The 27393-nt window shown below is 40.4% G+C and overlaps 2 long non-coding RNA genes and 1 other non-coding gene across 6 annotated transcripts in view; 1 reads left to right on the top strand and 2 right to left on the bottom strand.

The window, feature by feature from the left end:
* LOC113600963 (uncharacterized) overlaps nt 1-27393 on the bottom strand; it is an 86901-nt gene that overhangs the window by 44049 nt on the left and 15459 nt on the right. The gene's annotated exons all lie outside the window — the stretch shown is intronic.
* LOC128314006 (uncharacterized) lies at nt 4624-27077 on the top strand. Its single transcript, XR_008295285.1, has 5 exons — nt 4624-4994; nt 7694-7767; nt 8394-8448; nt 26097-26223; nt 26482-27077. It is a non-coding gene; the product is annotated as an uncharacterized LOC128314006 (long non-coding RNA).
* Nucleotides 14618-14720, bottom strand: LOC113601194 (U6 spliceosomal RNA). The gene has a single exon (XR_003422349.1). It is a non-coding gene; the product is annotated as a U6 spliceosomal RNA (small nuclear RNA).

Genomic DNA, 27393 nt, shown 5'->3' with positions numbered 1-27393 from the left:
CTGAAAACAAAGTATGCGTAAGAAGGCCAAAGTCCAGGTCTGAGACTAATCTGCCGAGTTGTGTTTTTTTTTTCTTTTTTTTCCCCAAAGTAACAGTAAACTTATATGAGCACATACATCTGAAAAGAAAACAAAAAAGGCCTTTCCACAGAACTGCCTTCAGTAATGAAGGTTTTAGCCCTGGTGCTGGCAGTGAGCGGCCAGGCAGTCCAGCAGGTCTGGGTTCAGGATCTCCAGCAGAAAGGCAGGGTAAGGACTGCCAGTCTTTTCCTGCTGACTTGTTATTTTCATTTATTTTTAATTTTTAAACAATTTTTAATGTTTATTTATTTTTGAGAGAGACAGCACGCACAAGCAGAGGAGGGGCAGAAAGAGAAAAAGAGACACAGAATCTGAAGTGGGCTCCAGGCTCTGAGCTTATCAGCACAGAGCCCGATGCGGGGTTCGACCCCACAAACCTTGAGATCGTGATCTGAGCCAAATTCAGATGCTCAACTGACTGAGCCACCCAGGCGCCCCTTCCGGTGACTTTTTAAAAGAGAACATTTTGTGCTCTATGAAACAAAAATGTATACAAATTCAACATTTACCAATACTAACCAAGTTATTGAACTGCCCCTCTCTTCCCTACGCTCACCCGTTGCCGCCTCTCTCCATGGTGCCTTCCGGGCCTGATTCACCAAAGTCCAGGAAGAAATCCCAGGAGAGAAGGTCAACAAGGACCTCCATCACTTCCACCCAAATGCTGTTCACTTAACACCCGACCATGTTCCTGCCCCCTTCCTGTTCAATGTGGCTTATACGGCGTTAGCTGGGTCATACATGAAATCAAGTTGCCTGTGACACGGCTCTGTGCTCAATTCAAGACATATTGAGAGACACTCACCCCGCTAAGCCTCTGTGAGCAGCATCAGTGGAGAACAGTAGTACAGACACCTTTGCTTCTTTTTTCCATAGACAGTGCCTGTATTTTTGCTGTTTCAATACTAAGGCTAGACTAAGTGTGGAATAAGTGTGAAAGCCCAAATAGAAAGACAGGTAGCCACTTTCACTGGAAAAAAAAAAAAAAAAAGTTTGTGTAGCGTTTCATTATGGTTCAGCCTCTGTTGCCTTTCTTTTTGGGTCCCTGCTTTTTCATTTCAATGGTAGCATTTAAAAACACAGTTGTATCCAAAGAAAACAAAAACACTACTTTGCAAAGATATATGCACCCTTATATTTAGTGCAACATAATTTACAATAACCAAGGTATGGGAGTAGCCCAAGTGCCCACCAATAGACAAATAGATAAGGAAGATGCAGCATCTGTGTACCGTGGAATATTACAAGACAGGATGAGATCTTGCCATTTGCAACAACATGTTGCCATACCTGGAAGGTATTATGCTAAGTGAAATAAGTGAGACTGAGAAAGACAAATATCATATGATTTCACTTCTATGTGGAATCTAAAAAACAAAACAAATGAATTTAATTTTTTTTTAACGTTTATTTATTTTTGAGATAGAGAGAGGCAGAGAATGAACGGGGGAGGGTCAGAGAGAGGGAGACACAGAATCCGAAACAGGCTCCAGGCTCTGAGCTGTCAGCACAGAGCCCGACGCGGGCCTCGAACCCACAGACCGTGAGATCATGACCTGAGCCGAAGTCGGCTGCTTAACCAACTGAGCCACCCAGGCGCCCCCAAAACAAATGAATTTTAAAAATGCAGAAACAGACCTACAGAAAACAAACTGATGGTTGCCAGAGGGAGGAGGGGTGGGGGGGGATGGGCAAAATGGATGAAGGGAAGTGGGAGATCCAGGCTTCCAGCTGTGGAATGAATAAGTCTCAGGAATAAAAGGCACAGCACAGAGAATACAGTCAATGACACGTAATAGCATCGTGTGGTGACAAATGGTAGCGACCTTGTGGCGACCTTGTGGCGACCACGGCATAACATACGGAGAAGTCCCATCCCTCTGCTATACGCCTGGAACTAACGTAGCATTGTAAGTCAACTATACTCAAGTAAAAAAATTAAAAAAAAGACAAGGCATAAAAAAAAGAGGCTGTGGTGTATACTTTGCTCTTTAGTATCTCTTTACTGATGTGTATTTTACATGTCATGTAATTCATCCATTTCTAGTGCGCAGTTCAATGAGTTTTGGTTAAGTTACCAGGTTGTGCAGCCATAACCATAAATCAGTTTTTGGAGGTTTCTATCACCCTAATAAAATCTCTCATGCCCATTTATAGCCAATCCATTCCACCTCCACCCCCAACCCCTAGCAACCTCTCTAGCCTCCTAATTAGCAACTATGATAAAATAAAACTTGGTATTGTCATTATAGGCTAAACAGACTCGGACAGCTTCCTTCCTACATGAGGAAGCTGGCATTCTCACAGTGGCTGCCATTGTGGTCTAAGCCCAGGGGCAGTTGTCATGGTGAAACTGAAGGCTGGGGGAGGGGAGATGGAGGTCGTGGCCAGTACACTGACCTTGCTGAAACCCGTAAGCCCCTTACCCCGGAACCACAGAACACTGTCTCCTAAACCCGCTCAGCTGAGAACAACTTTTTTAACAACTTAAAAACAAAATTCACAGGAAAAATGACTATGCGCCTCAGTCTTAAAGTTTTTATTTATTCATTTAAGTAATCTCTAGCCCCAACATGGGGCTCGAACTCACAACCCCAAGACCAAGAGTCGCACGCTTCTCTGACTGAGCCAGTCAGGCACCCCCTCAGTTTTAAATTTACTGTAACTTTTAAAAAGTAATATATGTTTGTAAAGCCTGGATTATTATGACCTAAGAACGTTTTTGTAACTAAAAAACAAAAGGTGAGATGAAATAAGACATCGCCATGCTCAGGTACACAGGGAAATGCTGGTCACTGACAGTTTGGAGGTTTGTTTTGTTTTGTTTTTTAAGGAAGAAATGTCAAAGTAAACACAAGAATCAAAAACCTGGCTGGCTCAGTCAGTAGAGCATGTGACTCTTTATCTCGGGGTCATGAATTCAAGCCCCACGTCGGGGGTGGGTAGAGTTTACTTAAAAAAAATTTTTTTTTAATTAAAAAAAACCGACAGAGGTATTTCTGCCTCCGCTGTCCTCTGTGCTCCATGAGAGGAGAAACATAATAGATCCTCAATTAATATTTGCTTAAAGAATGAATAAATGAATGAGGGCCCAATATGTTCTAAGTACTATGCCAGAAACTGGGGCTCAAAAGATGACCAAGGACTTCACGTCAAGAAATCTAAGTATAGTGGAGAAGCAGGCATATAAACAAATAATTTCTATGTAGTATGAGAACCAATAGAAGTAATTTCAAGGTATAAAGATCACCCAGAACAGGTGGTAATTAATGGAGGAAATAATTAGGGGAAACTTTGCATGGGCCCATATTCTTCAGGAAGGCAATGACAGAGGAGGGCATTTTAGGCAGAGGAAACAGCATATACGAAGGGAAGAAGTGGGGTGCCTGGGTGGCTCAGTCGGTTAAGTGCCCGACTTCGGCTCAGGATATCATCTTGCAGTTCATGAGTTCAAGCCCCGTATCAGGCTCTGTGCTGACAGCTCAGAGCCTGGAGCCTGCTTCGGATTCTGTGTCTCCATCTCTCTGCCCCTCCCCTGCTTGCGCGCTCTCTCTCTCTCTCAAAAATAAACAAACATTGAAAAAAACAACAACAAAGGGAAGAAGTAGCAGTCTGAGCATAAAATGTATCGAGGTATGTTTTCCCCTGCAGCCATGGGAAACAAGGCAAATGTTAACAAAGTCTTGGGTGGGGGTCAGATGTAGGAAGCAAGAAACAATATGAAGGTCACCTTCAAGGGCTTTGGTGGGAAGCAAGAACTGTGCACAATGCAAAGGGTCTTCCATGGAGGACAGACTAGACGGTGTGAGCAACAGTAAGCAGAACAATGGAGCAAACTTCTTGTGCCAGTTTATGTGTAGGGCCTCAGTGCTGAAAACGTAGGAAAGTGGCAGTGGCAGAAGTCAGAGTTTTGATGGAATAAGGTGGCACATGGAATTGTGCGTGAAGTCTGCAGTGGGTAGGGAGATGCACCAGAGAGAAGGAAAAGAAACAAGAACCTTGGACTCTGGCAACAGTGAACTTGGTGAGAGAGGGACAGTTGGAGGTATCAAGTTCAAAGGGGTGGATGGAGAGCAAGAACCAGATTAGCATGGAAATGGGGACCAGGAAGATTCCCTGAGACCATATTATGCAGAGAAAGGAGACTGTTATTCAGACCTGTGGTCTGGTCCAAGCACAATGTGAGAGCTATTTTAAATGTTGCTGATTGAATTTGTCACCCCCACCCCGCCACCAACAAAAAAAGCTGGAAGGTTCTCACCACATATTTGAGGCTTGGAAAGCAAAACGTTTCTTAAAAACCATCCTAAGAGATCACTCTAGAAAGATCTGAAGAATGATATCAGAAACCTTTTAATTTGTTTTGGGAAAAAAAACAGTACAAAGCCAATTGTATACTTCTATACAGTGTTCTAATTCCAGACAATTCATTGACAATTTGTTGACAATTTCATTGTCAACAAATCTTTTTGTGGCCTTTGTAAATAAATCCTTCTGGTATTATCATTGTAATATAGACCTGGCCAAGATATGTTTAAGATCAAGGTTTGCAGAGCAGTCAAATCAAATAAACGGTCCCCTTGCAGATTCTTTTATAGGAGGTTTCTTATTTATTTTAAAGGGTTTCTGTTTTGTTTTTGAAGAGGGCAGATCTGGGTATGCCCCTAGCCATCTACATCACACCAAAATAACTTGCAGACAAGATGATCCCTTGGTTCCTTTGACTGCGAGATTACAAATGAACAGTCCTGCTTTTAGGTGGACATACTCCCGAGGAAGGAAAGCCACTGAGGACCAGGGTGAAGGTAACTCAATGGACACATCAACGTCTCACTGAAGAAAAGAGAAGCAGGAAAAGAAAATTCTCTGCGACGTCACCACGAGGATGAGGTACAGCGGTTCTGAGAGATGGGGTGAGGGTATCTGCCTTATTTCAGCATCACTAGGGCACACACCAGCAATGGTATTTCATTTCTGAAATTCCACTGCTTCTGGAATTCCAGCCAGGGTCTCTGCAGATCGCTGCATGCTCCCGGAGCCCACAGTGGTGATCAGGGAGGCACGCGGAACACCAAGCACCACGCTCATAGGTTGTTTAGCAGACCATTCACACGAGTAAAAAGCAATCATAAAATTCCTCAAAAACTATCTTGAGCTCTGACTTAATATGTTCAAACAGTTACTTTTCGGGGGGTCATATTTAATATTCTCAAAAAGTTAAAACTCAGCCGAGGCTCCACCTCGTTGATTCTTTGGCATTTTGAGAAGTCATGATTCAGACAGGAGAGACAGGCCCTCGTTTCACACCCGTCACCCAGACACAGCTGAGGCTGCTCCCTGGGTGAGGGCTCCGGGGCTCACTCTTTTCGGCTAGAACTGGGACGAGATGTCCCGCCCCGTGGAAAAGGGGCAATGCCATACTTTGGCACATCTGCCCTTTGAGAATGTTCCCCGAACGGTAACAGCTGCAGCTGGGCCCGCCAAGGGGATGTTTTAGTGACACAAAAAGCCTTTCATTACAGGCCTCAGTGCTATTTGTGATGTTTGGATTCATCTTTTGTTACTGTCCTTTTTTTTTTCTAATTTAATTTTTTGAAAATAATAATTTACTTTTGAGAGAGAGAGAGACAGAGTGTGAGAGGGGGAGGGGCAGAGAGAGAGGGAGACACAGAATTTGAAGCAGGCTCCAGGCTCTGAGCCGTCAGCCCAGAGCCCGACACGGGGCTCCAACTCACAGACTGCAAGATCATCACCTGAACTGAAGTCGGACGCTCAACCAACCGAGCCACCCAGGGGCCCCTATTGTTTACTGTTGTTCTTGAAGTTTGCTTCTCGTTTGGAGCACTAGTAAAAACTTGGGGATATCTTTTTCTTAGATCAAAGTTATTTTGTGTACGTGGACAGTGGTTTATAAGTACACTAAACCCAGCTTTGGCACACACAATCTTCCAGATGGGATGAGAACGCCTGAACTACTCAATACAAACCCACATTTTTAATAAGTGACACACAATGTCCTATATTTTAGTGTTATATCCTTCTGACTTCCAATCTTCCTCCTACTTTAAATGTGAAGATTTTCTTTAATCCTATTTCTTAATGAAAAAAAAAAAGAAACTATTAGGGAGATAAAAAGTTGAGCGTTTTTAAGTGCATGCTTCAGGGATATTGATTTATTCACTTTGTACCCCTTGGTGATACAAATGAAAAAGGATATCAAGCCAACTTAGAAGTTAGCAGGGTTTTTCCCTCTTAGGCTTCTGTGCAATTAATTAGGACAACAGGGAAGGCTTTCATGAAAGTAGTATCTTCAGGCTTACCTTCATGTTCTTTTATCTTAACATAACATGTTGGTTTCTAATTTCTTCTCCCCCCCCCCCCCCGCTTCAATCATGTAGGTTGGCAGCCAATCAAAAAGCAAAGAGAATTTCTAATATTAAGATTATAATGATTGTAATGTGATAAATCACATTCCTAATTTCAAAGTATAGCTTTAATTCAGGGGGAAAATGTCATTATAAAAGCTCCCCTCTTCAAACCACAGTTGGTATAATAATTGATTTCTCTAATTTTAATCGACCGATTAATACTATCGAGTTCTTGATGGGGTCTTAACAGTACTCTCCATGTTGTACTTCTTTTGAGCCTGACATAAATCAGGGTTCTAGCCCTCTATTTTTTTTCTAAACGTCCTCCATGCACAGTCAGGGGAAACGTACACAGAGTCAACAAGGATCCTGTTAACTAGTGGGAGAAATCAAGCCGACATATGTGAAAGCATCGTTACCAAGCTAGCATTCAGGACGGGAGGGGAGGCTGTGCTGTGCCCTTCCGTGCTGAGCACTGTGGCTCTCTCATTTCCCCAGATACTGGGAGCAGTGGTGACCCACAGGCTTCAGCCAAGTCTTTCTCACAATTGCCCTCAGCTGAAGACTGCCATGCCCCCAGGATCATGCTCCTTCCTGAAAACCTTCATCCAAAGACTGGTTGATTAACGAGAGGGTACTAGAGGCCTCCCACCCTTGCCTTGAGTCAGGATCATTCAGAAGGATCATCCCCACTTTAGAGCTCTCCTGTAAGACCACCCCAATGTGTTGTAACTCTGTTGGCCTTTCTCTGGCCAACTCTATGTCCTTCACTCCCCCATAGGGATTGACCCCCAGCACATTTCCCAATGTATTTCCTGCATGCAAATCTGTCTCAGAGTCTGATTTCTGAGGGGGGACCCAGCCATAGCAGCATCAAGCACTGATATGATGAAACCAGGAGGCTCAGGTTTGGGTCTTGCTCCTGCCATTATGAGGAGTCACCTCTCTGAGTCTCCTTTGAAAGGAAGGGTCACACTAGATCTCCAAATTAACGCAGCTTTCAAAGTCTGAGATTACTGTCACACAGTAAGCGCTCAATCTTGATTGTTCTAAAAATTGTGACAAATATCAATTGAAAATGCAGAACCAAAAATCAATAGCTAAGAATCACTTTCCTAATTCACTGGCTAATTTGTTTGGCAATACAAAATAGATTTCCCCCCAAATATCCATTTGACAACAGAAGATACTCTTGTCAATAATTTCTGCACTGAGTTTCCATCTCCTTTCTTCTCTCTGCCCAGGTTTGTAGGAGCAGAGGTAAGTCCATTCAAATACCTCATCTCCCTCTGGAACCAGATCAGCGATTGCAGAGAAGGTTGGTAGAATCTGTCTACATCCGTCATGTATTTCGGAAGCAAGCAATTTTGTGTTAGCATTCTTAAAGGGTGAATTTAAGGAATTATAAGGAAAAAGGGACTCCCTTAAAACGATTTAATAAAGATAATATGGAAAGAATTATAGCCAACTTATTACATTAAATATATGTGCCTAATTACGATACATGGGACCTAAAGTCCCAAGTCCTTCGTGTCTCGTTTTATCCTCTTAGATTGCTGTTTTGATGCAGATACTATTAAAGTCATTGAAGGGCATGTGCTCACATTACACCGTCCTTCTTGGTAGTGCCTTAGGAGAACTCCTTCCAAGGGAGGCACAGTATTAGTTCCTGCCACTAGCTCCAGAACATTCTTTACCTTAGGATAAAGTTGTTTTGTGGGTTTTTGTTGTTGTTGTTGTTTGTTTTGTTTTGTTTTTCCTACAAATTGACTTTGGCTCTCTATTTTCCCCTTCCTTTCTTGGTTTTGTACCTCCTGCTTTTTGGCCCTTCCCTCCCGTATACACTTTGTCCTGCATCTTGTAGTGTAATGGCCTTTTTTATGTCTGCATTTGACTGCTGTCACTGTTATTGGGCCAACTCTCTTCCTGGCTGCTGGCTTCGAGGCTTGCCTGCGTGCTGCCCAAGTCACTCTTCCAAGTGCCCATCTTGGCCTTCCTGGTGAGTGTGGTGTGGTGGGGAGATGAGGTAAGATGTGGTACATTGAAGTGTGGGGAGGTGTGGGAAGGTATTATGAGATGAAGTAAGGTGTGGTGGGGTGTGGGATGGTATATGCTGAGGTGTGGCAAGGTGTGGTAAGGTGTGTTTCTCTTTTTTCTGAACTGACTCCATGTACACAGTCAGAGGAACTATAACGTGCCCAGGAAAACTCATCATTGGCCAAAAAAGGCCTAGCTTTCTGGCAACACTGTCTGGTTACAGGTTGACCCTGGTAAGCAAGCATATTCTGCATATAACTTGTCTCCCTAACGTCGGGAAGTGGCCTGGATCACCTACCACCTGACATATGGACCATTAGTAGCACTTTGCTGTTCACCTACTGCTACCAAGGAGGTGTGTGCAGACTTTTCTTAAAAGCTTTTGGAGGAAATCTTTGGAAAAGTTATCCCTTGATAACTTTTATCCCTCATTATCCCTCGAAAAAAAAACATGAAAAGAAAGTAAAAAAGTGCTCAGGAAATGAAGTCAAGCTGTACCCATCTCCCCACCCTTATTTCTCCCCCAGAGCTCTTCATTGACAATGACCGCCTGCCTCACTCATTTTCCACTGCCTGTTTCCCAATCCAACACATTCATTAAGGTTTGTATGTAAAGAGAACAAAATTAGTTTTCAAGACGGTAGGTGATACATTTAATTTTTAGAAAGGTTTAGTTTTTTAGGTCAGTTTTAGATTCACAGCAAAATGGAAGGGGATGTACAGAGATTTCCCACATATCCCTTGTGCCCACACACGCATAGGCTCCCCCAGGTATCAACATCACTCACCAGAGTGGTACATGGGTTACAACTGATGAACCTACATTAACACATCATTATCACCCAAAGTCCATAGTTTACCTGAGGGTTCACTCTAGGCGCTGTATGTTATACATTCTATGGGTTTGGACAAATGTATCCAACATTACAGTATCATTCAGCATCTTTTCACTTGCCTAAAAATCCTCTGTGCTCTGCCGATTCATCCTTTTCCCTTCCCACCCTCCCCCAGCCCTTGGCAACCACTGATCATTTTACTGTCTCCATAGTTTTACCTTTTCCACAGTGTCAAATAGTTGGAATCATACAGAATGTAGCCTTTTCAGATTGGCTTCTTTCATTTCACTAAATGCACTTAAGATCCCTCCATGTTTTTTCATGGCTTGAGAGCTCATTTCTTTTTATTTATTTATTATTAATTTTTTTTAATGTTTATTTGCTTTTTGAGAGAGACAGAGGATGAGAGGGGGAAGGGCATAGAGAGAGGGAGATACAGGGTCTGAAGCAGGCTCCAGGCTCTGAGCTGTCAGCACAGAGCCTGACGTGAGGCTCAAACTCATGAGCCCTGAGATCATGACCTGAGCTGAAGTTGGACTCTCAGCCGACTGAGCCACCCAGGTGCCCCAGCTCGTTTCTTTTTAGCACTGAGTAATAGTCCATTGTCTAGATGTAACACAGTTTATTTATTCACTCACCTACTGAAGATCATCTTGGTTATTTCCAAGTTTGGGCAATTATAAATACAGCTGCTGTAAATAGTTACATTCAGGTTTTTAATGGACATAAATTTTGAACTCCTTTGGAGAAAATACCAACAAGCCAGACTGCTGGATTGTATGGTATGAGTATGTTTCTTTTTATAAGAAACTGCCCAACTGTCTTCCAAAGTAATTGTACCATTTTGCATTCCTGCCAGCAATGAATAAGAGCCCCTGTTGCTCTATATCTTAGTATTTTGGACTGTGGCCATTCTAATAGGTATGTAGTGGTGTCTTATTGTTTTAATCTGCATTACATTTAATTTTTAAATTGTCTCCTCCTAGTTTCTCTATAGATACGTTTTATTTTGTAATACAAAAATAATACTTTAAAAGGATCTTTAACATGATTGAATAAAAGGTGATGCTGGATAGTTGAAAGCCTAACTCAACAGTGGAACAGTAGATATTAAGTGTTTAATCATGAGACATCCATCAAAAACTTTGGCATCTGGACCTTAGGTTTTGTCTTCATTCCAAGGACCGTTGTTGACCTAGATAGTCTCCCTCTCAATAGAGTTGACCTACTAGCACTAGACTCACTGTTCAGATAAGGCTATCTACCTACTCAACCTTATGCTCAAATCTAGCTCTGCTCCTGTTGGCTATATGACCTTAGACAATTGTCTTCCCTGGAGACTTTAAAGTCTTATGGCTCCATAAAAAATTAAAAAAAAAAGCTTTTTGGCTCCATTGTCTAGATCAACCCAGTTGTAACTCCAGTCTGATCTTTGCCCCTGTGACCATTCAGCATATGTGGTGCAAATTAGCACAGCTATAAATTTATGATCTCCAACCACAGACAGATCTTCTATGATGCTGTGCAGTCATCCTATGGGTCTTTAAACTACCCCATTCCACCCTAAATTTCTAAATGGTGCTTCCAAACCTTTACTGCTCTCCTCATGACCCCTTCCCACAAACCATCATTAGATGTAACTCCCTCAATCTCTTACCCTCCTTCCACCCAACTAGAGACTTATCTTTATTTACACTGATCATCCCCTCCTTCCATCTCATTGGAGAGAGGGTGGTCCTCCACTTGCTCAAAACTACTTTGGATACCAATCTTTCTTATTTCCTTTGATGCTTCAGTCTTATCATTTATGCATTCTATACTGTATCCTCAATTCTTCTCGCTCCACTGCTCTCTTCCCTTAATCTATGAACATGCTCAAGCTTTTTATCTTTAAAGGGAAAAGAAGGCCTTCTCTCTTCTACACCAACACTTTCTCTTTTCATTCACAGGCAACCTTTTTCAAAGATCACTCCATGAAACTGTCACTGCTTCTTTACTACCCTCCCATTGACTACTTTACCTTTTCTTTACTTTACTTCCATCTGGCTTTCATTCCCACTTAAATAATGAAGCTCCCTCAGCAGAAGGCAGAGGTGAAATCCATATCACCCAATCCATTATGGAGTTCTTAGGCTTTGACATACATGCCGTCTCTGTGTCATTGACCACTGGCCACACCTTTTTCTTAAGTTCCCTCTTCTTTGGCACATGTGACATCACCCTCTGCTGGTTCCCCACCTACATCTGATGATTTCTTTTCAGTCTTCTCTTTCCAATCTTTCAAAAGCTTATATTCTCTAGGGCTCTGTCCTCACCTTTTCTCTTCACTTCATTCACACTTTTGTTTGGTGATCCCATCCAATGTATAGCTCCAACTTCACCCATAATCTGATGATTCTCTAAAAATTTGCCTAGATACCCCAGATATCCTAGAGCTCTACTGAGCCCTAGGACAGCAGCTCCCTTTTGCACATTTCTGCTTGGTGGTCACACAGATGTATCATATTCAACATGTCCTAATTCAAAGTCTTCCTCTCTCCCTTCCCCCAACCCGTACTTCCTGGGATCTCCTCTTGTTGGGTGATACAATGATCCATCCAACCACACAAGCCAGAAATCTGAGTATTATTCTCACCTCCTCATTCAAATCTTCTCTTTTATTCTGTTCTCAATTAGTGAAATTTGATCACATTTGTTTCCTAAATCTCTTGAATTTGTGTTTTTTTCTTGAGTCCCTCGGCTACCTGTCCATCTCCAACCTGGCCCTGTGCCCCTGACTACTGCCTTGTCTTTCTAATCTTTCCTTTGTAAGACTGCTAGCAGCTTTCTTTCCTTGTTAAGGTAACTTTCTAAGTAGCATATCAATCTTCAGGTTAGAGTCTTTAAGTGAGAGGAATATGGCCACAGGATAGTAAAGTTATACAAATTAATTTTTATAAACCTATTTTGATCTACAATTTTTATGTTAAATTTATAATTTAAAACATTTTTATTCAAGTATAGTTGATACAATGTTACATTACTTTCAGGTGTATTAAATTTATAATTTTAAAATATCAGGACGTTCGGTAGAGGAATGTTCAGAACTTCCACTCTGGATCCTCTTTCTCAGAATCAGGCAAGATAACATGGCATTCAAGAACTTGGTTTTTATGGCTCAAATCAAAACCACAAGAAGCAACAAGTATTGATGAGGTTGTGGAGAAAAAGGAACCCTCTCACACTGTTGGTGGGAATGCAAACTGGTGTAGCCACTGTGGAAAACAGCATGGAGTTTCCTCAGAAACTAAAAACAGGACTACCCAACGATCCAGCAATACTGGGTATTTACCCGCAAACTACAAAAACACTAAATTGAAAGGATATATGCACCCCTGTGTTTATTGCAGCACTATTTACAATAGCCAAATTATGGAAGCAGTCAAGTGTTCATCAATAGATGACTGGGTAAAGAAGATGTGGTGTGTGTATACGATGGAATATTACTCAGCCATAAAAAGAAATGAAATCTTCCCTTTAGCAATGACATGATGGAGCTAGAGAGTATAATACTAAGTGAAATAAGTCAGAGAAAGACAAATACCAAATGATTTCACTCATACTGGGAATTTCAGAAACAAAACAAACTAACAAAGGGGGAGAGAGAGAGAGAGAGAGAGAGAGAACAAAAAACAGACCCCGTAACTATAGAAAACAAACTGATGGTTACCAGAGAGGAGCTGGGTGGGGGGATGGGTGAAATAAGAGATGGGGATTGAAGAGTGCACTTGTGATGGGCACAGGGTGATGTATGCAGTTTACTATGTTGTACACCTGAAACTAATATAAACACTGTATGTTAACTATACCGGAATTAAAATTAAAAACTTAAAAAAAAAGAAATTAAAAAAAAAATTATTTTATTTTTGAGAGAGTACAAGTGGGGGAGGGGCAGAGACAGGGGGACAGAGGATCCCAAGCAGGATCTGCACTGACAGCAACAAGCCCAATGTGGGGCTTGAACTCACAAACTGCGAGACCACGACCTGCACCAAAGTCAGATGTTCAACCCACTGAACCAGGTGCCCCCCTCCACCCTGCAAAAGAACTTGGTATTTTAATAGTTTTCAGTTACCAAGTTGGTAAAATGCACACTATCTATGAAATTTAGTGCTCAAATCAAATAATAAAAATATGTTTATTTCATTTACACAAAATCTTGAAATTCTCCCCATAAAAAAAAAATCAGTCTGTCAGTACTTTTCTTAAGATGGTATCCAGTTCTCTCACTTCTCGATCTGATGTGAGAGAGCTGGTTTTGTAATTGGAATGCCTAGGAACTACTGAGTGGAGGGCATAGCCGCAGATTTTGTATTTATTTGTTTAGATTCTTTGTAGTTAAAAGGCATTTCTTTCTCATTGTTCTTCCCAATTCTTAGGTCTAGGGAGAGAAGGAAAGTGACAGAAGTACCTAAATCCAAGTTTATACTATGCTATATACTTATACCATATACATATATGTCATATATATGTATATGTATATACATAAATATATGACTTTTTTTTAAGGTAGGTTTCACACCCAACATGGAGCCCAATGTGGGCCTTGGTTGAACTCACAACCCTGAGATCAAGACCTGAGCTGAGATCAAGAGTTGAACACTTAACCGACTGAGCTACCCTGGCACTCCTGACCTTTTTTTCTAGGTCCAATAATGGTTTTATTTCTTAGGGACAAACATATATGGGAAAGAAACTCCAAAAGGAAGCATAAACATGAGCATGAACAGCAAAATGACACTAGGATGGAGGGCCAGATGGATGGCAAACTCCACAGTGGACCTCGTCATGCCCTGGTTTCTTGGAAAAACATTTGCCCTGCCCCCAAGTGCCCATTACAAAGGTGGAGGGTGGGGGCAGTGAGGCGGAATGCTTCCCTACTTTGTGCAAAGGAGATGAATGTACCTGTCTATTCCAAGAGGCCTCTCAGGGACACCAAAACTTCACCTTCATGAATGGAGGCCGATGTGAAGCGCCTGGGTGGCTCAGTCGGTTAAGCGTCTCACTTCAGCTCAGGTCATGATCTCACAGCTTATGAGTCCCATCCCTGCGTAGGGCTCTGTGCTGATGGCTCAGAGCCCGGAGCCTGCTTCAGATTCTGTGTCTCCCTCTCTCTCTGCCCCTCCCCCATTCACACTCTGTCTCTCTCTCAAAAATACATAAACGTTAAAGAAAAAAAGAATGGAGGTCAATAGATAAGAATGAGAGACGCTTGGGTGTTGCTTATATATATACACATATATACACACGTTTTTTTTTAATGTAGAAAGCTTCATGAATTTACATATCATCCTTGTGCAGAGACCGTGCTAATCTTCTCTGTATCACTCCAATTTTAGAATATGTGCTATATTTTTTCTTCCTCTTTTTCTTGAGATATAACTGATGTACAACACTACAGTATCAGTTTCAGATATACAATGTAATGACTCGATGTTTGTATATATTATGAAATGCTCACCACAATAAGTCTAGTTATCATCCGTTACTACACAGAGTTACAGGGGTTTTTTTTCTTGTGATAGAGCTTTCAAGATCTACTCTCTCAGCAACTTTCACATATACAATACAGTACCATTAACCATAGTCACCATGCCTCTATTTTTAATCAGCATAATTTTAACTGCATTTTGATATCTGATATGATCATTATCCCCTCTTTACCTTTTTCAAGACCATATTATCTTTCATTTTAACCCTACTCTTGCTTTTCAAAATGTCTATTTTTCTCGTGTGTTTATGCCAAGTAATTAAGTCTCAGGTTGCCAAAGAGAAAAAGGATCGAGGGAGAATGGACATTTAGACTTTCTTTTTTATCTTATTTTCTAAAAATAAGACTGAGAGGTACTTTGAAATTTTTGAAGGCCTAACTGTAGAGGTTGAGGCTGACTCTGGAAACCGAGACTTCCCAACTTTGAATTTCAGCTCTGCCACTCACAAGCTGGGTAGGCTTCGGTAAGTTTCTTAACCTCTCTGAGTCCTCAACAGTAACACATTGGGATAACAGTATAATACCTACTACAGTCCTGTTTTCAAGATTGAACAAATGAGTACATAAATCTTTTGGACAGTGCCTGGCAGGTAGGAAGTTCTTAGCAAATACGGACTCCTGCTAATGCCTCCCTAGAACAAATGCACCACGAGAAGAGAAACTTCTCTTTTAGCCACTACCCTATCACCGACATCTAGAAAACAGCAATAAATGTTTGCAATTCAATTCACTGAAGTTCAACAGATTTTTATGAAACTTATGACAGGCCTGACAGGCTCCAGAGATCCTGTGATGAGTTAAGAATTGGGCCCTGTCCTACAGAGTTGAAGATAGGGCGGTACTGTTCTCTCTCTACCGTTGCTTTGCATGTGCTGTTCCTCTGCCTGGAATACCATCCCTCCCCACCCCCTACCCCCCACAATACACACACACACTTCTTCCTCTGATTAATTCCTACATTATTCACATCCTTACAACTCTCAGCTCAGATACTACAGTTCCACAGAAAAGCTTTCCTGCCGACCCCCGAATGGGCGGGGCTCCTTTCGCAGCCCTGTGCAAACTTCTGTCATGTTCTTAGCAGGTGGCAATTTGTCTGTCTCCTCCCACTGACTCGACTGAGCAATCTGAGGTCAGGATGATGGATCACAGCTCTGGGGCCTTAGTGCCTAGCCCAGTGTCTGCTACATAATGTGTTCATAATATGTGGTAAAGAAATTAAAGATGATGAAAAAGCCTGGCAATTTTTACAAGAGGAGGGTTGTTTTGTTTTGTTTTTTGAACTGCTGTGACATAGCTTTAAGAAGAAAGACGTGTCCTCTACTGCAAATTATTTAAAAATGGCATAATAAACCAAACTTTATAAAATCTCCTTCTTACCCTTCCTGGGTACCAAATTGTTCTTGCAGGTTACATAAAAGGAAATATCTAAGTTAAATGGTGAGAAATGAAAAAAAAAAAAGTCACTGTTATCTCACTGAGGTAACCATGGAACCCGTAACACTAGTCCAGGGAGCCTGACAGGCAACTTCGGGACTAGAGTCATTTCCACACAGCAGCAGCAGCAAATTTACTCCTTCATAAATCTGTGGAGGAGAAAGATTAATTCCCCCACGTCAGAAGCATTTTATAGAATACATTTTAAAATGGTAAAGACATTGAACGTCTCTGGTTGTTAAGGGAAAACAAAAGATATTGGTCAAAGTAAGCAAGTGGTTTGGCTAATGTTGAGGGATTAGCTGCTCGGATAATCCCAACTGTGGTTTAGGGTTACCTGAGACACGGGTGTGCGGCTTTCTTTGGACTATGTTACCGTATCAACCGTATGCTCCGGCAGTACACAGGGAAGGGAAACTTGGGTAAGAATGAGCGAAAATGGTCTTACTGACATAAAAGGTTTCATATCGTCTTGCCTGTGCTTCCTTGCCTTCTGATGACCTTCGGTGTGCTCCTCCAAGGGTGTCTCCTCTCCCTCCCCCGTCACACCTGTAAGGCTCATCTCCAAAGAGCCAAGGATCCACTCGCTGTCTCCCCACTGAGTTTGGAAAACCTGTTAGATCTGGAGTCAGTGAGGCCATTACTATTGGAATGAAAATGGCCCAGAGAGTTGAACATGTGATCCTGAGTGGGGCTGTTAGTATTTCAGTAGACGAAATCTTAATCCAAGAAAATGAATTCCTGATTTTCAACGTTTCAGGCATCAACAAGCAAGTGGTGGGAGGGGTTTTCGGGTCTTGCCCACAGCTGTCTACTCCACCTACTTAGATGGCTGATGTGCCTTAAATCTTAGTTTCTGTTTAAAAAAAAAAAAAAGTCTCTTCCTTCTTCCATAAAAATTTCCCTAGGGCTGTGGCCCCTAAAAAAAATTACAATCGCATCTAATGCTTTAAGAAAAACCACAAGTATGAAAACCTCCAGGGTAATCTTTCATCCAAGTACGAAGTATTATCTGAAACTATCAAAAATCAATCTGGTTATAACCTCCCACCCACCCCCCAGATCAGAGCAGAGGGAAAAGCCTTTTGAACCTAACAGGCTTCTCCCAGCTGAAACCATTCTGCGAAAAAACACCCAGCGTTCCATCGCGTTCAGGCCAGACTTTTTCGGTTGTTGTTGAAGATTTGCTGCATTAGTTTCACGTTAGGCCTTCTCACCCCTTTTCCAAATGGTTTACAATCACCCCTCCCTCCCCAGGGGTTTTGGAATGACTCATCCACTTTTCTTTTTTCAAGTACACTATGAAATTAGGCTGCAGCCTGGAAGCAAACATTTGTTCTTACAAACATTTCTTTCCTGTCATCACTGTAACGGACACCAGAAATTCAGTAGGCAGGGCCCTGTCTCCCACAAGGCAGCAGCAGGGACAGCCGGGCCCACACTTCTGCTGTTGTGCACCATTCGGACAAATTTAAAAATCATTTTTTGGGATCGGGGAATTCAGGCTAAATTAGGAAAGGTCAACTTAAATTTTACATGAAAATTCTTAATTTCTTTTAATTTAGAAGCAGGATGTCATTCATATTGAGTAGAGAAGTTAAAAACAACTTCTTCCTCTGAATCTCCATCTTATTATGTAAGATGCCTTTAAAGGACATCCACACGTTAAAATAAACAGTGTTTCTCAAATTCTGGCTTCAAGAACTTCAAGATGCTTTCAGTCCAGTTTTAATTTCAGGAAACAGCGATTGTTGAATATAAAAATATGTAATTATAATAACAGCTACTATCTAGTGATGTATTATTATGAAAATCAGATCTTTGCCAAAATATGTAAGTGAGATGACATACGTAAAAGCCCCTAGCACCATTCATGAAATCATTCATTCACCCCATGGAGAGTGCCATCACCATGCTGAGGATTAGGATACAGCAATAAAGAAAACACACAAAACCCCTGATGTGGCTCTTACACTGGCGGGGGGAGGGGGGTACGGGGAGAGGGGAAGATAGATTATAAACAAAATAAAGCGGTAAGTAGAGAAATGCCATAGAGAAATCAGGGCAGGAAAGGAGACTACACAGTGGTGGGAATGGGGGAAAAGTTACAGTATTAAACAGGAGGGTCAGGGAAGGTGGCATTTGAGGAAGGTCTTAAAGGAGATGTGACTTTGAAGAAGAGGATTCCAGGTGGAGGAAACCACAAGTGCAAAGGCCCTGAGGCAGGAGTACCTGGCATAGTTAAGGAGCAGCAAAGAGTCCACTGAGTAAGTAAGGGAGAGGAGGTTAAGTCGGAGAGACACGGTGCGAAGTGGGGGTGAACAGATCACATAAGGTCTTACAGGGCAGTGTGAACGCTTTGGCCTTTCAAATGAGGTGGGAAGCCATTGGAGGATTCTGAACAGAGCAATGACATGATCTAACTTAGTCTCTGAAAAATGATTTGGTTGTGGTGTTGCAAATAGAGTTACAAAAGGCAAGGATAGAAGCAGAAAGAACAGGATACATACCGGGTACTCATAAATACTTGTTTATGACAAATTGCATTTTTACATGATGTTTCCTCTTTTTGTATGAATTTATTCCTCCTTTAAAAATTTTACTTATTTATTCCTCTATTCTCCATGTATTTGGGGCTGTACTATATTCAAATCTGAAAGCAACACAAAGAAATTGCATTTCTTTGAAACATTGAAGGCATTTAAGAATTTTCACTGAATCAAATTGTTCTCATTGGACTTTTTTTGTTTTTCCTTAATCTGGGCAAAGAGTTAAAAATAGCTTATTCTCTGTGAGCAGAAACAACTACAAATCAACAGGGGTAGAGAGGAGTAGCCTTAATACCAACGGCTAACAGTTTTTGAGTGTTCTGCATATGCTAGGCACCATGTCTGGGGTTCAAAATGAATTAGCTCACCTAACCTTCTCCATGACTTGCTGAACCAGGTATTGTTATTTCCATTTTTCCAGGAGGAGAGAAGTGAAATAACCATGGGAGATCACACGGTTGGCAAATGGCCAGCCTGGAGTGGAAATGAGGCTAGGGGGCTCAAAACCTGTGCAGGCGACCGCCACATTGTTACTATTATCTTCAGCCATCCACAGAAATGCCCATTCCAAGGATTGAGGAGAGAGGAGAGACCACAGGAGACTCAGTCAAGTAACGCTGTGGAGTAATTCCATCCACTTGATTTTACTGTGGTCTATCTGAAGGAATGATGTGACTGGAATGAAAAGACAAAAATTTAAAAAAAGTAGAGACCAAAGGATAGTATATATGAGGGTTCACCCAACACTGTGCAAGGGGATAGAGAATCGCATTTGCGGGCGGGAGTGTCCTGGTCCCCAGCAGTGAGTATACTCTTTTGCACAATGAACAGCATGTTGGGTTTTTCTGCAGGACATATAAAGCACTCCTCTGGTTGCCTTGTGCTGGTTAATGAACAAATGGCATTTCTGTTTATAAATCAGCCTTTTGTGAGTTTGGTTTGCTTGCATCAGCTCCTCCCCCTCCCCTAATGCCTCCCATCCCCCCACCTCGTAGGCTCCACTCTTCCTCCCCCAACCCCTCTGCTGGCCACAGCTTGATCAATCCTGGGGCTGCATTACAGCCGCTGGGTTCAAGGTGCCTGCCCGCACCAAACAGCCGGCTCACCCTCTTCACACACCCTGGGTCCAATGACTGTTCGGTTGTTTACGACACAATACAAATTTATTTGGGGAAAGGCTTTTAAGTTATTTTTGTACCATGATTTCGATTTATTTAAGCTTCTCTCATCTAACTGAAGAAGCTTAGTACATTTCGGTACAGAAATTTGGTTTGTCATTTTGTACCCTTGATTGGTTGCATCTCAGGAATGTGTGGTTCCTATCTTATTTGCCATCAGAGGTCGGGGAAGCTGAGGTGGAAGACATTTATATCTAATGCAGTTAATGTGGCAGGGATTCCAGATTTATCTCTTGCTGTAACTTGGTGAGAAAAGGAACTTGGAGTTTAAATAAACTGTTAACTGACAATATCGGAAAAACACCAAACGGTTTTCTCAGCTTCTTCTCTCTCTTTTGGTGACCAGACTCTTCATCAAGTCTTTGCCTCCCATCTGACTCCTTAGGACTGCTCAGCATATTGTTTTTCTCATGTAAACATTTGGTATATTTTGTATTTATTCCATATATTTTGCGTGTGTGTGTGTGTGTGTGTGTGTGTGTGTGTATTTCTTTTATAAAAAAAAATCCTGCTTCCTCCTCTCTAATAGAATTGCTTGCAGGGAAAAGAACATGCTGGCCAGAGGATAAGAATGAAAAAGGGATTTTATTCTACAGTAAGTACTACTTTGTACCTTTTGAAATCTGAACAGTGTTTGTGAATTATCCATTCGAATTCATGAACTGATTTACTTTTAAAATAAAACTACAGTATTTAAAAGACATTCATTCTCTTCTACATAGAGTCAAAAACACCATATTTTCATTTATGAAGAAGGCCTTATTTTTTAATGGAAAATAAATTGCTCTGGATAAATACTGTAGGAAAATATTCCTCAAAAATGACTGTTAAAGGCACTCCCCTCCAGTAAATATTAAACCATATGCAAGTAGAAATTATAACAATATATTCTTAAACATAATTTTAAAGAAGTTTTACAGGGCCATGTTTCCTCAGTTTATATCAGTAGCAGCAAAATACAGATATAGCAGCAGATACTGAAAGGCATTTATTACTGAATAAGGACAAAGTATCATACTTACTGGTGGCAAAATTCTAGAAACACTCCTATTAATGAGAAGAATAATACAAAGATGATGTGATCACCACTATTTTTTTTTAATATGAAATTTATTGTCAAATTGGTTTCCATACAACACCCAGTGCTCATCCCAACAGGTGCCCTCCTCAAGGCACATCACCCACTTTCCTCTCCCTCCCACCCCCCCCCCCCCATCAACCCTCAGTTTATTCTCAGTTTTTAAGAGTCTCTTATGGTTTGGCTCCCTCCCTCTCTCTCTTTTTTTTTTCTCTTCCCCTCCCCAATGGTCTTCTATTAAGTTTCTCAGGATCCACATAAGAGGATCACCACTATTTTTGTAATATCTGAGAAGACAAAATAATAAGTACATAATATTGTCAAAGAGAAGGCAAACTTATCATTTATACATAATATTATCTACTTGAAAAAAATAGAAGAATGCATTAAATCTATTAGAAGTAATGTCAGGTGACTGGTTACAAAACATTTAAAAGTCAATAGGCTAGGTGCTGGGACAACTGAATATCCATCTACAAAATAATGAAGGTGGACCCCTACCTCACACCATACACAAAATTAACTGAAAATGGATCATAGATCTGAAAACAACAGCTAAAACTATAAAACTCTTAGAAGAAAAGTAGGAGTAAATCTCTGTGATCTTGGGTTAGGTAATGAATGGTTTCTAAGATGTAATACCCAAAGCACAAATGACAAAATAAGAAATAGATAAATGGGACTTCGTCAAACTTTAAAACTTTGTTGCTTCAGAGGATACCACCACAAATGGGGAAAAATGACAAACAGAATGGAAAAAAAATATTCACCAATTATATATCTGATTTATCTCATATATCTGATGTTCAGAATATATAAAGAACTCTAGTAACTCAATAATAAAAAGATAAGCAACCCAATTTAAAAATGGCCAACAGACTTAAGCAGACTTTTGTCCAAAGCCAACACACAATTGGTCAAAAAGCACACAAAAAGAAGTCTGTTGTGCTTCTGCCACAATTGGATGTACTGCAATTGAAGGCAGGCACTAACCACCCAGAGTGAGTGCAGACCCCATAGGGTAAAGGGCACAAGCCTCACAAGACTGCCTGTATGACTTTACCTGCACCTCGGAGGTTCCAGGCCATCTACACTTCTGCTTAATTAGCTATTATTACTCAGGTGTTTCCATGACTCCCTTAGATTTGATAGTTCACTGGAATGACTCACAGAACTCAGGAAACTATACTTATGATTACAGTTTTATTATAAAAAATAGATTAGAAACAGCTAATGAAGAGACACAGAAGGGCAAGGGAGGGGAAAAGGGGAGTGACTGCTGATAGGCATGGATTTCTTTTTGGGGTGACAAACATATTCTAAAGTGGACAGTGGTAATACTTGCAAAACCCAGTGAATATTCTAAAATGCCCTGGAGTGTACACATTAAAAGGATGAATTTTAGAGTATTTGAATAATATGGCAATAAAGCTGTAATTTAAAATGAGTCAATAGGCTGGGTTAAAGTCAAAGAATATAATGAAAAATAGCCTCTTTAACAATAACAACATTAAGAATGAACTTAACATGAAATACGCTAGGCTAAGAGAAGAATCTACAAATCCTGATCGAGGGTCATAATCAAAGACCTAAATAAATGCAAGGATTAACTCTGTTTTTGGATATTTTAATATTGTAAAGAGTAATTTCTTCCTGAACTCACATATAAATTTGGTTTCCCAATGGAAACTCCAAAAGGATTTGGGGTGGCGGGGGGGTGGGGAGAGGAAGAGGAAATGTGACAAAATAAGCATAAAAAACATATGAAGGAATATATTTGAATATAGTATAAAAATATATGAAAGAAATATGTCAATGTAGGTTCCTCAACTGTAACCAATGTACAACCAGTGGGGGAGGCTGATACTGGGGGCAGGGGGGCTGTGCATGTGTGGGAGCAGGGAATATATAGGAAATCTCTGTACCTTCCTCTTAATTTTGCTGTGAACCTAGAACTGCTGTAGAAAATAAAGTTAAAAAATATATATAGAAAAATATATATGTGAGAATGGACATTTTAAAAAAGAAGAGTAGTTAAACATTAAAGATGACAAACACAAGGAGATAAGGGTCATATCAGATGTCAAAATACATTATAAAATGATACTGATTAAAAGTACAATACAGGCATGGGACTTACAGACAGAACACGCAGTCAGAATAAAAAGTCTAGAAGCAGATTTAAATTAAAAAATTTATCATATATTAATACAATTATATATTAATATAATTAATAATAGCACTTCAATCAAAGAGAGAAAGGATGTATTATTTCATAAATGTTGGTACAATTGCCTAAACAATAGGAAAAAAGAGAGATTCCTACCTCATTGCTGTAATCAAATTTGGTAGGTTAAAGATAGATATATATATTGTGTGTGTGTGTGTGTATACACATTGTATTGTATATATATTGTATATATATATATAATGTGTATGTGCATATATATATGTGCACATTATATGTGTGTTATGTATATACACGTATATATATTCCTTTATATATTTAAAATATATGTGTTATATATACATATATATGTATATATATGTTTCCATATTTTGGCTATTGCCAATAAGGCTGCAACAAATAGAGAGATGCATGTATCTTTTAGCATTAGTGTTTTTGTATTCTTTGGGAAAATACCCAGTAGTGGCACTGGATAACATGGTAATTCTATTTTTAACTTTTTGAGGAACCTCTATACTGTTTTCCACAATGGCTGCACCAGTTTGGATTGCCACCAACAGTACACCAGGGTTCCCTTTTCTCCATTTCCTTGTCAACACTTGTTTCTTGTGTTTTTGATTTTAGTCATTCTAACAGGTATGAGATGATGTCTCATTGTGGTTTTGATTTGCATTTCCCTGATGATCAGTGACGTTGAGCATCTTTTCATGTGTCGGTTGGCCATCTTTATGTTTTCTCTGGAGAAATGTCTGCTCATGTATAGATAGGCTCTTAAAATTCAGTAAGAGGAAATAATAGAATTCAGTATTTTACATTCAGAGGACATGAACAGGTAGTTCACAAAAGAAGCAACTATATGGCCAATAAACACTTTTTTAAAATTCAGTCTCACTAGAAATCTAAGAAATGCAACTAAAAACAAGAGATTATGAGATTAACAAAGATGAAAAAGAATGATATTCAGGGTGACAAAGGTGTAGGGAAAGGACATTTTCAACCACTCTTTGTGGGAATATAAATTAAAACATTTTTGCAATACGTGTTTTTAAAAATCTTAAAAATGTGCCCACTCCTTGATCCAGAGATCCCACTTCTAAGTATTTGCCCTGGAGAAATAACCAGTTATTAGTACAAGGATTTATTTACAAGCAAGTCCATTGATACGCTATTTATAAAAGTTAAAAAAAGGAAACAATGTAAATGTTTAATAGTAAGGTTATATTTATGATATATTCCACAATATAAAATATTATGCATCTATTAAATAATATTTTAAAGGTTTATTTATTGATATGGACACTATTATACATCAGTAAGCTAAATTATAAAATGGCATGAATGTATCTTGTAAAAATTGTAAATGCTATCTATATGTACTATTTTGGCAAAGGTCTGGATGTCAATCAACTACCAAGGTTTATTCTGCTGGCCAGATTATGGATAATTTTTCTTTTTCATTTACCCCACTTTTCATTTTTCTATAATTACATAATAAAAAGATTCTTAAAAAATTTAATGTTTACTTATTTTTGAGAGAGAGAGACAGAGTGTAAGCAGGGAGGGGTAGAGAGAGAAGGAGACACAGAATCCCAAGGAGGCTCCAGGCTCTGAGCTATTAGCACAGAGCCTGACATGGGGCTCAAGCCCATGGACCACGAGATCATGACCTGAGCCAAACTCGGTCACCCAACCGAATGAGCCACTGAGGCACCCCCATAATAACAAGATGTTTAATACAGAATGACAAAATTCAAACATTGAGGGGGGAATAAATGGAGAAATTACCATTAAAAAATACAAGAGAATCCTGAAGACAAATTCTCTTTGTGACTAAATCTCTGAATGTAAATGAGGCTACTTTGGTACCATGAAAAAAATCCTCCGGACTTCTCCAAATGCTGAGATATGGCGGAGTGACAAGAGGGGAAAGGAGAGCTGGAATATTCTTTGTGAAATCCTGCCGGCACAGTGCTATATTTTAAAAATCGGACTAATGGTCATAAAGGATCTTGAGAACTGAATGAAGGCTTAATAAATTAAAATGACAGAAGTGAATTAGCAGAAAAATCTACGACCTGGGAATTTTTATGTGCATGATAAATCAGCTCAGCATCTGAGTCCTGTTTTTTAGATGGAGCCACATAACCCCTGCTGGGGAATTCTCCAGGACAGCTGCCGGACTGGCTATTTCATTTTGTTACTTACTCTTCATTTTTTCCGAGAATACTAGGACCGAAATTTGGCTTACTGTTGTTATGCTTCTTTAAGAAACACAAATAAATTCTAGCATAATGCGATCAAAACTTGGTTCTCTCTCATTGTAATGCATTCTGAAATCAGTTATAATGCACCAAGAGACTACTCCCTGTGGTAGACAAAAACATGTGGTGCCAAACAGACCTACGAGAGGTTTTTCTCTTCCGCAAATGTGGGGATGATATATGCCAAGTGCAGAAAGCAAGCCTGGGGAGTGTCCAATAGTTTGTGCCATACTCCACCACGTTTGCCTTTTACGCTGTGCCTTGACCTACACCAAATGTAGAGAAATCTGGATGATGTGAATATGTTATTATTTGAATATGTTGTTAATGAGACCTACTCGTGTTTTTGGTTGGATCCCCCAGGAAATAGAAGCTGAGACCGAGATTTGTGTGCAGCAAGTGTGTTGGGGAATATTACCTGTCAGGGGGTGAGGGAAGCAAGGCAGAGAGAGGCTCACTGGCCCTCGTGGGAAGTTCAGGAAGGGGGGTGGGGGCTCATCCAAGTTGTCCCATATTGAGGCAAGAGGACTGACTCTTTGTACTCTCTCCTCAGTGTGCCATCCCTCGCCTACCAAGGAGAGGGGTCTTAAACGAGAGGGAGGCGGCTTCCTTCTGGCAAGTCCCTGGGAGGACTCAGTTAGTTGTAAGCTATCAGCAGCCAACACTTCAGGCACCTGGAGGTATGAGGGTTTGCAAACTGAAGGGGATTCTGGGCTGAGAGCTAGAGAGGGAATGTTTGTGTCCCGTCCCTCCTACCCCCAAATTCATATGTTAAAATTATAATCCCCAACATGTCAGCATTTGGAGATGGGACATTGAGACATTTGGGAGGTAATTAGGGTTAGATTAGGTCATGAGGGTGGAGCCTCCATGATGGGATTAGTGCCCTTAAAAGAAGAGAGATATACAAGGTATCTCTCTCTCTCTCTGCCCTGTAGGTACCAAGGAAGGACCATGTGAAGACAGAGCCACGAAGAGAGTTCTTACCAGAACCTGACCTTGCTGACACCCTGAGCTGAGACTTTTAACCTCCAGAACCGTGAGAACTAAATGTTTGTTGTTTAAGCCACGTGGTAATTTATTTTGGCATCCTGAACTTTCTGAGACACTGGGCATTGCAGCAAGCACAGCTCGTAACACCCTGACTTACATTAACGTTGGAGCATTTCCCAAAGTCTGTCCTACTCAGGGCTAACACACAAAAGACAAATTAATAGTTGAAGGTAGAATTCTTCAGAAAGCAGTTCTTTTTCTTACCCAAAAATATTTACTACCTCCTCAAGAGGTAAAGTAGGAAAAATTGTTACTCTCTACCTCCTGCCCCATTATCAGTCCAGGTTATGTAGTAAGTCATTCTGTTAACAAAGATGTGAACTTAGTGTCTAAGAGAAAAAGTTTGTATTTGTTTCCCAAATTACATTTGTTTGCACTTTGTTCAGGACACTGGGAAAGGCCACTTCGAGAAGGCCGCTTACATTTCATATGGAATAGTGAAAAATCTTTGATTTGAACTTTATCTTGAATAAAGAAGTAAAAATTATGAAACTATATTTCTTTTACTTTATATTTAACAAAATGTAGGCTATCGTGGTAACTACAGGCTGACTTTAGGAACCAAGAACAAATCAGATGATTGACTCCGAATTTTTAACCTAGTTTTTTTTCCCAATAAAATTCCAAAGAAGCACAAATGACATTCTTTCCTGTCTACTTGATTTGTGTAGCACAAAAATGAAGATGGACATTTGTTTGAGGGTTTTACTGATTTTGTCGGGGTCTCTCACTCTTTTAATTTGAACTCAGGGGAGCTGAACTCATCTTTGGAAGAATCTGCTGACTTCATCCTTCTA

The sequence above is a fragment of the Acinonyx jubatus genome, chromosome A1 (genome assembly GCF_027475565.1).
Source record: "Acinonyx jubatus isolate Ajub_Pintada_27869175 chromosome A1, VMU_Ajub_asm_v1.0, whole genome shotgun sequence".
In the NCBI taxonomy this organism is placed as follows: domain Eukaryota; kingdom Metazoa; phylum Chordata; class Mammalia; order Carnivora; family Felidae; genus Acinonyx; species Acinonyx jubatus.
Note: the sequence above shows the minus strand (reverse complement) of the source record. Positions and strands in the feature narration are given on the sequence as shown.